This window comes from Oncorhynchus kisutch, unplaced genomic scaffold (assembly GCF_002021735.2).
Source record: "Oncorhynchus kisutch isolate 150728-3 unplaced genomic scaffold, Okis_V2 Okis03b-Okis08b_hom, whole genome shotgun sequence".
Classification (NCBI taxonomy): Eukaryota; Metazoa; Chordata; class Actinopteri; order Salmoniformes; family Salmonidae; genus Oncorhynchus; species Oncorhynchus kisutch.
The window spans coordinates 4,009,334-4,021,080 of NW_022261980.1; the positions used below are offsets into that span (position 1 = coordinate 4,009,334).

General features: G+C 44.8%; 2 pseudogenes; both read right to left on the bottom strand.

Moving 5' to 3' along the window:
* Window positions 1-1,456: 1,456 nt before the first annotated feature.
* LOC109882197 (toll-like receptor 13) lies at window positions 1,457-3,312 on the bottom strand (annotated as a pseudogene).
* LOC116359564 (uncharacterized) lies at window positions 1,457-4,562 on the bottom strand (annotated as a pseudogene).
* Window positions 4,563-11,747: the final 7,185 nt, after the last annotated feature.

The following is an 11,747-nucleotide window of genomic DNA, read 5'->3' on the forward strand; positions in this document are numbered from 1 at the left end:
GTGTTAAGGTTTAGAGAACACAGAAGAACAAATTAGTCCACTGTGACATTTTGACAGAGATTCACACTAAGCTTTAGATACATCATATTCATTCATTCTCTATGAATGCATTTGATTTCAGTAGGAACTGTGACAGGTGCGCGTACACACACACACACACGCACACACACACACACACACACACACTTCTGAGTTTTGAGACCCATGTAGGGAGTGACGATCAGTTTATATTTATTATAAATGGTTGTATTTCCATCTCAAAGTAGTTTATCCTGAGACTAGTTCATACAGCACGACTACATGTTATTGGAAAATTTAGCAAATTCATTGAAAATTTGAAATTCATATCTAATTTACATGATGTATTCACACTCCTGAGTCAATACATATTAGAGTCACAGCAGTGGTTACAGCTGGGAGTCTTTCTGGGTAAATTTGTCAAGGTTCTGGGTAACTTTGTCAAGTTGGTAGATGATAATTGCTAGATAACTGCATTTTCATGCCATAGATTTTCAAGCCGATGTAAGTCAAAACTGTAACTTGGCCACTCAGGAACATTCAATGTCATCTTGGTAAGCAACTCCAGTGAATATTTGGCCTTGTGTTTTAGGTTACTGTTCCACTGAAAGGTGAATTTGTCTCCCAGTGTCTGTTGGAAAGCAGACAACCAGGTTTTACTCTAGGATTAGCCCTAATTCGTTTATTTTTATCCTTAAAAAGACTCCCTAGACCTTGTCAATGACAAGCATACCCTTAACATGATGCAGCAACCAAGAAATATGAAAATATGGAGTGGTACTCGGTGATGTGTTGTGTTGGATTTGCTCCAAAACATAACGCTTTGTATTCAGGACAGGTCATTTCTCTGCCACATTATTTGCAGTGTTACTTTAGTGCCTTATTGCAACAGGATGCGTGTATTTTTAAATGTTTATTCTTTACAGGCCTCCGTCTTTTCACTCTGTCATTTAGATTAGTATTGTGGAGCAATTATAATGTTGGTGAGCCATCCTCAGTTTTCTCCTATCACAGCCATTAAGCTCTGTAACTGTTTTAAAGTCACCATTGGGCTCATGGTGAAATCCCTGAGTAGTTTCCTTCCTCTCTGGCAACTGAGTTAGGAAGGTCACCTGTATCTTTGTATTGACTGTGTGTATTGATACAACATCCAAAGTGTAATTAGTAACTTCATGCTGAAAGGGATATTCAATGTCTGCTTTTTTTATTTTGACCCTTCTACCAATATGTGCCCTTCTTTGCGAGGCATTGGAAAATCTCCCTGGTCTTTACAGTTGAATCTGTGTTTGAAATTGATTACTCGACTGAGGGACCTTCCAGATAATTGTATGTACTGAGTACAGAGATGAGGTAGTCCTTCAAAAATCATGTTAAACACTATTATTTCACACAAAGTGAGGCTTGCCATAACAAATGGGTTGATTACTTATTGACTCAAGACATTTCACCTTTTTATTTGTAATTAATTAGTAAACATAATTCATAACATAACACTGTGACATTATGGGGTATTATGTGTAGGCCAGTGACACAACATCTCAGTTGAATCCATTTTACATTCAGGCTGTAACACAACAAAACGTGGAAAAGACAAGGGGTGTGAATACTTATTGAAGGCACTGTAGTTAACTAGGCCGGGATTCAGGTGCACAGCACAACAAGTACACAGCACTTAACATAGGCAATTTCTACTTGAACCTACATCTGCAGAGTTAACCAGGACTGTGATCGCTGTGAATGTTTGGGATATTGCCCTTGAAAAAGGTGTATTGTTGGTTGTGCAATGCACTTGTTGGTAACATAAAAACCTCGGCCCTAGTTAGTTAGTAGGTTTGGTATTAGGTAAGTCATAGAGTATACATTACATTAAATAAATGATGATAGTACTGAACAAAACATCAAAAGCTAAAATGTTTCTGTATATAAATACTGAATACCCCTGTCATGGTAGACAGGTTGACATGTATTCCTATCTATGTGTTGTGTTACTGTGTAGGGAGTGGTTCAGGAGGGGCCAATTTGGTCCACAGGCAGTCCCAGAAGGCTGGCTGCAGAGCCGGGTCCTGGGGCCAGTCCAGGTAGGTCCTGGGGCCAGTCCAGGTAGGTCCAGGGGCCAGTCCAGGTAGGTCCTGGGGCCAGTCCAGGTAGGTCCTGGGGCCAGTCCAGGTAGGTCCTGGGGCCAGTCCAGGTAGGTCCTGGTCTTGACCAGCCTGGCCAGGCGGTGGTGGCCAGACAGCTGCCTAGGGGGGTATGTCCTCCAGGAAGACCAGGATAAGGATGTCCGTGTGCTCCACCAGCAGATGCCGGGTGGCCAGTCGCAGCTCCAAGGAGCACCAGTTACTGCGCAGGTAGTGACGACTCACCAGACCCTGAGCGTGGCGGCTGCCTTAGAGGCCGTCTGTGCTGTTATCCATGATTTCCTTCCACAGCTGGAAGTCCCTACTGTGCAGACAGAGACACAGGAAGGGAGGCCCGGCAGCAGCTGCTCCAGCACCCAGCGCTCGTCTCTACCACTGTATGACACAAAAGCATCATCGTGGTAGCTCCCTCTGGGGTTGGGCCTCTGCACCACCTCTTCTAGTCAACTATGTGCAATGTGGCAGAAGGCCAGCTGATGGGGCAGCACCAGTATGAAGCGGAGCAGGTCTAGGGAGGTGCAGATGAACAGGACAAAACGCACATCCAGGGAACAGTGGGCCTCCGAGTACCTGCGGAGGTTCTGGATACCATTTTCATTTTTGCATGTCATCTCCAGCTCTCCCTCAAGCCAAAATATGACCTGGACATGTTGCTGTCTCCTGGCCCAGTTGTCCAGCCAGGCATTATCACAGCTGCAGTGCAGGTGAGGACCAAAGAACTCCATAAACCTCAGGAAGGTGAGGGGCTCTGGAAAGCTGTCCAACATGCTGAACTCTATAGCATGACATTTAATCACACTGAGGGACTGCAGGTCTCTGCTCAACTCCTTCTCCAGAGTGAGGATTCTATTCGATAAGGTTCAGGCTCTCCAATCTGGATAGATTGTGGAACATGATACCCAGTGTCAGACACCTTAGCTTCACAAGCCTGTTCAGGTCACTCATGTCCACAAACTCTGGTGAGAAAACCAACTGGAACTCAAACTCCTGCAGGGAGGTGAAGTACTTTGCAGCAAAGTGAGACCCACACAGGAGATATCTGTCATGGACTTGAGGTAGACAACTGACTGGAAGAATGGTCTCCAGCAGTCTTGAAGATCACATTAGATGGAGTAGTGAGCTGAAGGACAAAGTCTTGTTTTGGGGTGCTGTCCATGGTGATGTTGAGAGTAAAGGAAGACACCAAATATATGGGTCAGATTTCAACTTGTCTGTGACTCACTAGGAGGAGGAGGAAAGTCTAAATATATGTTAATTAGGGAGGTGAGATGGATGAATGCTGATGTTTATGACTGAGTTATATTAAAGCGTTAGGGTTTCCAAGCTGTGTAGGGCAAAGAAACTGTTCTCTGTAATCTGAGAAATCCTGTTATCACCTAGGTATAAGAACCTCAGTTTACCATGTCCCTTAAATAGATTTGATTGCATTTTAAATCCAGCCATTTCAGATGTATCAAACAGAACTGCTCTAAGGTGATGTTTGGGATGTGAAAGTAACGCAAGGCAAGTCTCCTCAGCCATGTGACAGGAGGGTCACAAAGGACATTGAGCTCATATTGATATTGAAATGAACAGAAACCTCCATGTCGTTTAGATTCTTCAAATAGTGGATCAAGCTCAAATCAACACTGTCCTCAACACCAGGAGAAAGGTGGATGTTGAGCACCTGAAGTCCATGACAGTTTCTCACTGCCGACGCTGAATGGTTCACCGTTTCAAGGTTCCAGAAATCAAGTTCTGTCATTGAGAGTCTCAACACTGTTTCACAAACAGACTCAAAATGAATGCTTTTCTTGTTGAAAAGAGAAGGAACGCAGTATACTGATACCAGACTGAAGAAGCTGTGTCTGTGGCTCATCAATGCTTGGCAAACTAAGATTTTAGATGTTTTTAACGCATCCAAATGCTCCATTGTCTAACCGGCGAGCGTCAAGAAATGAAAAACTCACCTCTTGAAGACGATGGAAATAAGGAAGTTCAAAAACAGCTCTGTTGGTGTGAGAGCAGTTCTGATGTCTCAAAATGACTCGGTTCTGATGTAAAGTGCAGGTTCGTCAATAACTGTGACATATTGACTATCCTACATATCAAGTCAGACAGTTCCTTTGTACAGCTGTAGACTGAGTGGTAGGTGGGTTAACAAATGTCCAATGAGATTGATGATTGATATTCAGAATGCTCCTCTGTCCAATGGGATGAGGCGTTGTTGGGATTAGATGTCCAATGGAATAAAGAACCGCTGTTGTTCCACTGCTGTGTCTGTTAGCTATGTTGTATCTGTGTGCATCTCCTCTTCATCTTCCTGGTCTGTTTTAACTGGAAGATACTCTGAGAGAGACTGCAGGTCACACACACACACATCTGCACTTTAACACCCATGTAGGGAGTGGCCAGCATCCCCTTCATAATCTAATCGAATCTACTCTAATTGGGCCCCCTGTGGAACTGCACTATAACTGTGTAATGGCCTGGAATAGACATGGCATGTGACACACACACACACACGCGCGCACACGCACACGGCTGGCCTACCATTGGCTGATCTGACACACACCACATACACACACAGGGTGATACTTGATCGAATCTGATGGGAGTCATGAGGTGGAACAACAGGTCATTATTAAAACCAACACAGCACTACTTACCTTCTGGAACCAACAGTCTACAGATGTTTAGCAGGCTAGTGGTTTTAGCTTTAGCTAGAATCTCTCTTCCAATGTTTTTATTGTCATTTTTAAAGATCTACAGGTTCCTTTAAAAAAAGTTCATCTTATTTGTCCTTGTTCTCATTCCCCAGGAGAGAGGAAAAAATGATCAGACTGCCAGCTATAGCATGACAGTAAAGAGCAAAACTGTTATTGTGATGCTTTGAAACTAACCAACAAAAGCATTTGTTGAGGTTTCTTCTGTGTGTCCTTTTATACAGACAATAAGATGACTGATTTAAGGGGAGCAGGACATCCAGTCTGCACACATTCACACACACCTCCTACAGATGTTGTCAACCACAACCAGTCAGTCCCACAGCCAGGTTATCAGACTAGTCTCAACATGGAAATGAAAGGCTGTGAGAGAAAGAGAAGGGAAGAAGAGGGGTGAAACACTCGGCCTTCAAGATTTCAGTGTCTGTGTAAATCATTCCATACACTCCGCTGGTCCACAATTAAGGTGGCACGTGACATTCCTCTGAGTGTGTGTGTGTGTGCGGCGTGTATGTGTGTGCCTGTGTGCGTTCTCAATTCTCTCTCTCTGGTTTTATTGGCGGGGCTGGGAATGTGGGCTGGCTCAGGGATACATCAACAGAGAGGTGCTGAACACTGTCTCATCATCATTATTATTACTATTCATCTTCACAGGAGCCTTTCAGATGCTGCCAGACACACACACACACACACACACACAGCAGCATCAAAGTGCCTCTATTCTGGCTAGGTCCCAACACCAGATGTTGAGGGTTTGGTCATAAAATTAGAATTTCCCTTTAGGCTTAATATGGAGAATATAGGCTACATATTGTACAAGGGATGTATTATATATCTAGGAAGCTGCATCCCAAATGGCCCTCTATTCCTTATACAATACATTACTTTTTACCAGAGGCCAAGGGAACTTGTCAAAAGTAGTGCACTATGTAGGGAACAGGGTGCCTTTGGGACACAGCCTATATCTGTGTCTATGCAGCAGCTTTGTTCATGCAAAACAAGCAACCCACCAAACAACCAATCAATAAATCAATCAAAATGTCTGCCCTAATCTAGAATTTCTGTAGCTTCCCAGGGGTAGCTTAGTCACTCTGACAGTGCATTATCCCAAAGCTATTATTATAAAGTCTTTCTTTATAGCTTAGACAATAGTATTATTTAACCTCTGACCCCTTCTGACCTCAGACTGTTATTTTCCCTAACAGGCTTTTAGAATGTTATCCTGGTTTCTTATACAACCTCCATTGCTTCCTTTCTGTAATGTAACTATGTTTGAGCTGTGTGTGTTGAGCTGTGTGTTGAGCTGTGTGTTTTGAGCTGCGTGTGTTGTGTTTTGAGCTGTGTGTTTTGAGCTGTGTGTTGTGTTTTGAGCTGTGGGTTTTGAGCTGTGTGTTTTGTGTATGTGTAGCTGAGGTGGTGATAGTGAGCTAGGCTTTAGCTCAGTGGGCTAGCACAGTCATGAGTCATGCAGATGACCGGTAATACATGTCATTCACATTAGGTATAAAGATGCTGTGCGTTTGTGAGAGAAAGGTGACCCCTGACCCCCACAATGTAGAGAGCATTTCTGTAACAATGTCGGTGTAGGTGTTTTTCTGTGTGACCACGAGGGAGGAGTGTGTCAACGTGCGAGGGAGAGAGGGAGGTAGGGACGAGGGATATAACTTTCTGTGAGAATGAGGGAACACACACACACACACAGGTAATGAGGGTAACATTTGAAGCCCCTCAAAAAGGCACAGCCTGTCTGACGGGATTCAGAAAAACTCACACACACAAACCGAGGAACACAATGGAAAATTAGAGCTTCCGGAAAAGTCATTAGTGTGTGAAAATGTCAAGACGGACTTCCCACAGCTCACTGGACACACACCTCTTAAACAGACACCACTGACCTCACCTTACAGAGAGGGGGAGAAGAGAGAGGTGGAGAGGAGAGAGGTGGAGAGAGGGGGAGAGGAGAGAGGTGGAGGAGAGAGGTGGAGAGGAGAGAGGGGGAGAGGTGTAGAGGAGAGAGGCGAGAAAGAAACCATCAGTTCATCAATCCGTCTTCTCCTCCGGTCTTTCTCTCACACCATCAGTTCATTGTTGAGACCTTGTTAATTGTGCCAGTCGGTTACACACACACACACACAGAAACATAACCCACTGTGGCTTGGTCATGAGTCAATGACAGTAATGTCTGTCTCTAAATGTCAGCTGTCTTTCTATTCAAATGCTGCTGTCTGCTAGAAAAACATGTCTGTCTGTCTGTCTGTCACAAGGACAGTTTGTTCTGATGGAGTCTGTCTGTCTGTCTGTCTGTCTGTCTGTCTGTCTGTCTGTCTGTCTGTCTGTCTGTCTGTCTGTCTGTCTGTCTGTCTGTCTGTCTGTCTGTCTGTCTGTCTGTCTGTCTGTCTGTCTGTCTGTCTGTCTGTCTGTCTGTCTGTCTGTCTGTCTGTCTGTCTGTCTGTCTGTCTGTCTGTCTGTCTGTCTGTCTGTCTGTCTGTCTGTCTGTCTGTCTGTCTGTCTGTCTGTCTGTCTGTCTGTCTGTCTGTCTGTCTGTCTGTCTGTCTGTCTGTCTGTCTGTCTGTCTGTCTGTCTGTCTGTCTGTCTGTCTGTCTGTCTGTCTGTCTGTCTGTCTGTCTGTCACAAGGACAGTTTGTTCTGATGGAGTCTGGCGGGCTGCATGTCAGGCTGAAATGGTTTAATAACTTGTTGAATGTCATTTACATTATTTTAGATGGTGACTATCTTTTCCATTCATCTGGAGGAATGTTTTGATGGAAACTGGCAGACAGTTGTACAAGGTTGAAATGGTTTGCTGTTGCGCGTACGTGTGTGTGTATACGCTTGTCTAAACCTAACATCTCCTATCAGCCCCATAGAGCCAAATGACTGACTCCAACTCCCCACTTAGAGGAACATTAGGAGTTTACGTTAGGAACACTGGGAGCCAACTTTCAGTCACAACAAAGTCACGAGCTTGACATATTTAAAGCTTTTCTGATGTAATTACAGTCCGTTATAAAACCTAAAAACACAAACGCTAAAACCCCAGGTGAATTGAGTCTTTCTATAAGTTGAAGCCTATTATGCCATATTAAAATATGAAAACATTTCCTGTCTGATGTCTTGGGAATTCCTCCGTTTGGCGAAGCTCAGCAGAGCTTTAGTTTCAGTGGTGCTCGTCTAGTGAGAGCAGAGCAGCGATGCCTCATATGGTGAGTCTTCACTCATTCATTTCATTCCTTTTCTCATCCCTCCCTCCTTCTCTTTCTTCCCTTTGTCTCAGGAGGAGAAAGGGTTCTCCCGGACGGCTTCAGTCAAGTGTCTGCTCATCTGATCGGAATATTTTCTATTTAAGACAAGTAAGGCCTCGCGCACACTCACACACACCCACACCCACCCACACCCACACCCACACCCACACACACCCACAGTGTATTAATGGGTGGAACTCTTTCTTCCTCTCCAACTCAGCCACACACTCGCATAAAAGATGTCAGGCCTCGACACAGACACAGCCCCTTTACTATGTGCCACGGTGTCCACTCAGCACCACACGGTAAATCACAGGCCTATGTAATAACAGGTTAGCCAGCACTCAAGTGTGTGTGTTTTCTTTCTAATAGGGGACTATAGTTCTACTCTTCACAAATTACTACTAGAGGTTCACAGATCTCCTAGGACCAGTCTTTCCCAGCCTAAGACACACTCTTTCAACACTTCTGGTTTTTAGAGGCAGACCAAAGTCACATATTTAAAGGGATAGTTAATCCAAAGCACCCTTTAAGGTAATACATCATTTCATGTTTGGTTTATTCACCTGGCCAATGTCTCCGAAATACAACTTTTGTTCATATTCGTTGGCAAAAACCCCAATGTAAGTCAATATCAACGATATTAGCATTTCTGCGTTTCATGTCTAATTCCACGTATTTTAGATGAACTCTCCCTTTAAGGCAAGGTCAGGGTAAATACCAGCTCTTACATCTAGAATGCATGTGTTTGAGTGGATATATGTGTTTGAGTGGATGTGTGTGTTTGAGTGGATGTGTGTGTTTGAGTGGATGTGTGTGTTTGAGTGGATGCGTGTGTTTGAGTGGATGTGTTTGAGTGGATGCATGTGTTTGAGTGGATGCGTGTGTTTGAGTGGATGCGTGTGTTTGAGTGGACGTGTTTGAGTGGATGCGTGTGTTTGAGTGGACGTGTTTGAGTGGATGTGTTTGAGTGGATGCGTGTGTTTGAGTGGATGTGTGTGTTTGAGTAGATGCATGTGTTTGAGTGGATGCGTGTGTTTGAGTGGATGCGTGTGTTTGAGTGGATGCATGCGTTTGAGTGGATGCGTGTGTTTGAGTGGATGCGTGTGTTTGAGTGGATGCGTGTGTTTGAGTGGATGCATGCGTTTGAGTGGATGTGTGTGTTTGAGTGGATGCGTGTGTTTGAGTGGATGCGTGTGTTTGAGTGGATGCGTGTGTTTGAGTGGATGCGTGTGTTTGAGTGGATGCGTGTGTTTGAGTGGATGCGTGTGTTTGAGTGGATGTGTTTGAGTAGATGCATGCGTTTGAGAGGATGTGTGTGTTTGAGTGGATGTGTGTGTTTGAGTAGATGCGTGTGTTTGAGTGGACGTGTTTGAGTGGATGTGTGTGTTTGAGTGGACGTGTTTGAGTGGATGTGTGTGTTTGAGTGGATGCGTGTGTTTGAGTGGATGCGTGTGTTTGAGTGGATGCGTGCGTTTGAGTGGATGCATGCGTTTGAGTGGATGCATGCGTTTGAGTGGATGCATGCGTTTGAGTGGATGCATGTGTTTGAGAGGATGTGTGTGTTTGAGTGGATGCATGCGTTTGAGTGGATGCATGTGTTTGAGAGGATGTGTGCGTTTGAGTGGATGCATGCGTTTGAGTGGATGCATGCGTTTGAGAGGATGTGTGTGTTTGAGTGGATGCGTGTGTTTGAGTGGATGCGTGTGTTTGAGTGGACGTGTTTGAGTGGATGTGTGTGTTTGAGTGGACGTGTTTGAGTGGATGTGTGTGTTTGAGTGGATGCGTGTGTTTGAGTGGATGCGTGTGTTTGAGTGGATGCGTGCGTTTGAGTGGATGCATGCGTTTGAGTGGATGCATGCGTTTGAGTGGATGCATGCGTTTGAGTGGATGCATGTGTTTGAGTGGATGCATGTGTTTGAGTGGATGCATGTGTTTGAGTGGATGCGTGCGTTTGAGTGGATGCGTGCGTTTGAGTGGATGCGTGCGTTTGAGAGGATGTGTGTGTTTGAGTGGATGTGTGTGTTTGAGTAGATGCATGTGTTTGAGTGGATGCGTGTGTTTGAGTGGATGCGTGTGTTTGAGTGGATGTGTGTGTTTGAGTGGACGTGTTTGAGTGGATGTGTGTGTTTGAGTGGATGTGTGTGTTTGAGTGGATGCATGTGTTTGAGTAGATGCATGTGTTTGAGTGGATGCATGTGTTTGAGTGGATGCGTGCGTTTGAGTGGATGCGTGCGTTTGAGTGGATGCGTGCGTTTGAGTGGATGCGTGTGTTTGAGTGGATGCGTGTGTTTGAGTGGATGCGTGTGTTTGAGTGGATGCGTGTGTTTGAGTGGATGCGTGTGTTTGAGTGGATGCGTGTGTTTGAGTGGATGCGTGTGTTTGAGTGGATGCGTGTGCTTGAGTGGATGCGTGTGCTTGAGTGGATGCATGTGTTTGAGTGGATGTGGTTGAGTGGATGCATGCGTTTGAGTGGAAATACTGCGATGACGAGCCAATGTTTTGGAGCGTATCGTTTCTGACAGGAAAGGCTTCAGACGTTTAAAACAGCGCTGTTGAAGAGAAGCCAATGTTCTTTTCATTTCTGTCAAAACCAGAACATAGGCCAGGAGCAGTAGGAGAGAGAGAGACAGACAGAGAGAGAAATGTACAGAGCTGAGCAGACTACACCACTTCTCCTAAGCTCAACAGGACTTTCTGGGGTAAATTCTGTATAAAACAAAACAGGTAAATAGCAGCACTGTCAAATGAAGCTCAGCCTAGATTAGGCTGGTATTACATCATGGCTGAAGCACACAGCAGGGGGGAAGACAAAGGTAATCAGAGGGCTGTGGGAGGAATAGGCACTGGAATAGACAGAGAGAAAGAAAAGGATGAGAGGGAGAGAGAGAAAGGTTCATGATATATGAAATACTGGACATTACAGGGCCTTCCTTTTGAAATGAAGCTAGCTTTCTGCCATTAGAGGAGAGGACAGAGAAGGACAGTGGTATAGACCATAACAAGTGAAGAAAACAGAAGAAAAAGAAAGAGAGCAGAAACACAGGAAGAGAGAGCAGAAAGACAGAGGAAGAGAGAGCAGAAAGACAGAGGAAGAGAGAGCAGAAAGAAAGGAAGAGAGAGCAGAAAGAGAGGAAGAGAGAGAGCAGAAAGACAGAGGAAGAGAGAGCTAGAGTGTGAGAGAAAAGACAGACAGAGACAGAGAGAAAGAGAGAGAGACAGAGAAACCGACAGACAGAGAGATAATTTCCAGCTATGATCATCAGAATTCCTATAGCATGAGATCAGTCTTCCACTGACAAGTAATGACACAATATGAAACCTACGTACACTGAGTGAACAAAACATTAAACCCCTTCCTAATATTGAGTTGCTCCCTTTTTGCCCTCAGAACAGCCTCAATTGTCAAAAGCGTTCCACAGGGATGCTGTCCCATGTTGGCTCAAATGCTTCCCACGGTTGTGTCAAGTTGGCTAGATGTCCTTTGGGTGGTGGACCATTCATGATACACACGGGAAACGGTTGAGCATGGAAAACCCCGGCAGCATTGCCGTTCTTGACACACTCAAACTGGTGCGCCTGGCACCTACTATCATACCCCATTCAAAGGCACTTAAATATTTAGTCTTACCCATTCACCCTCT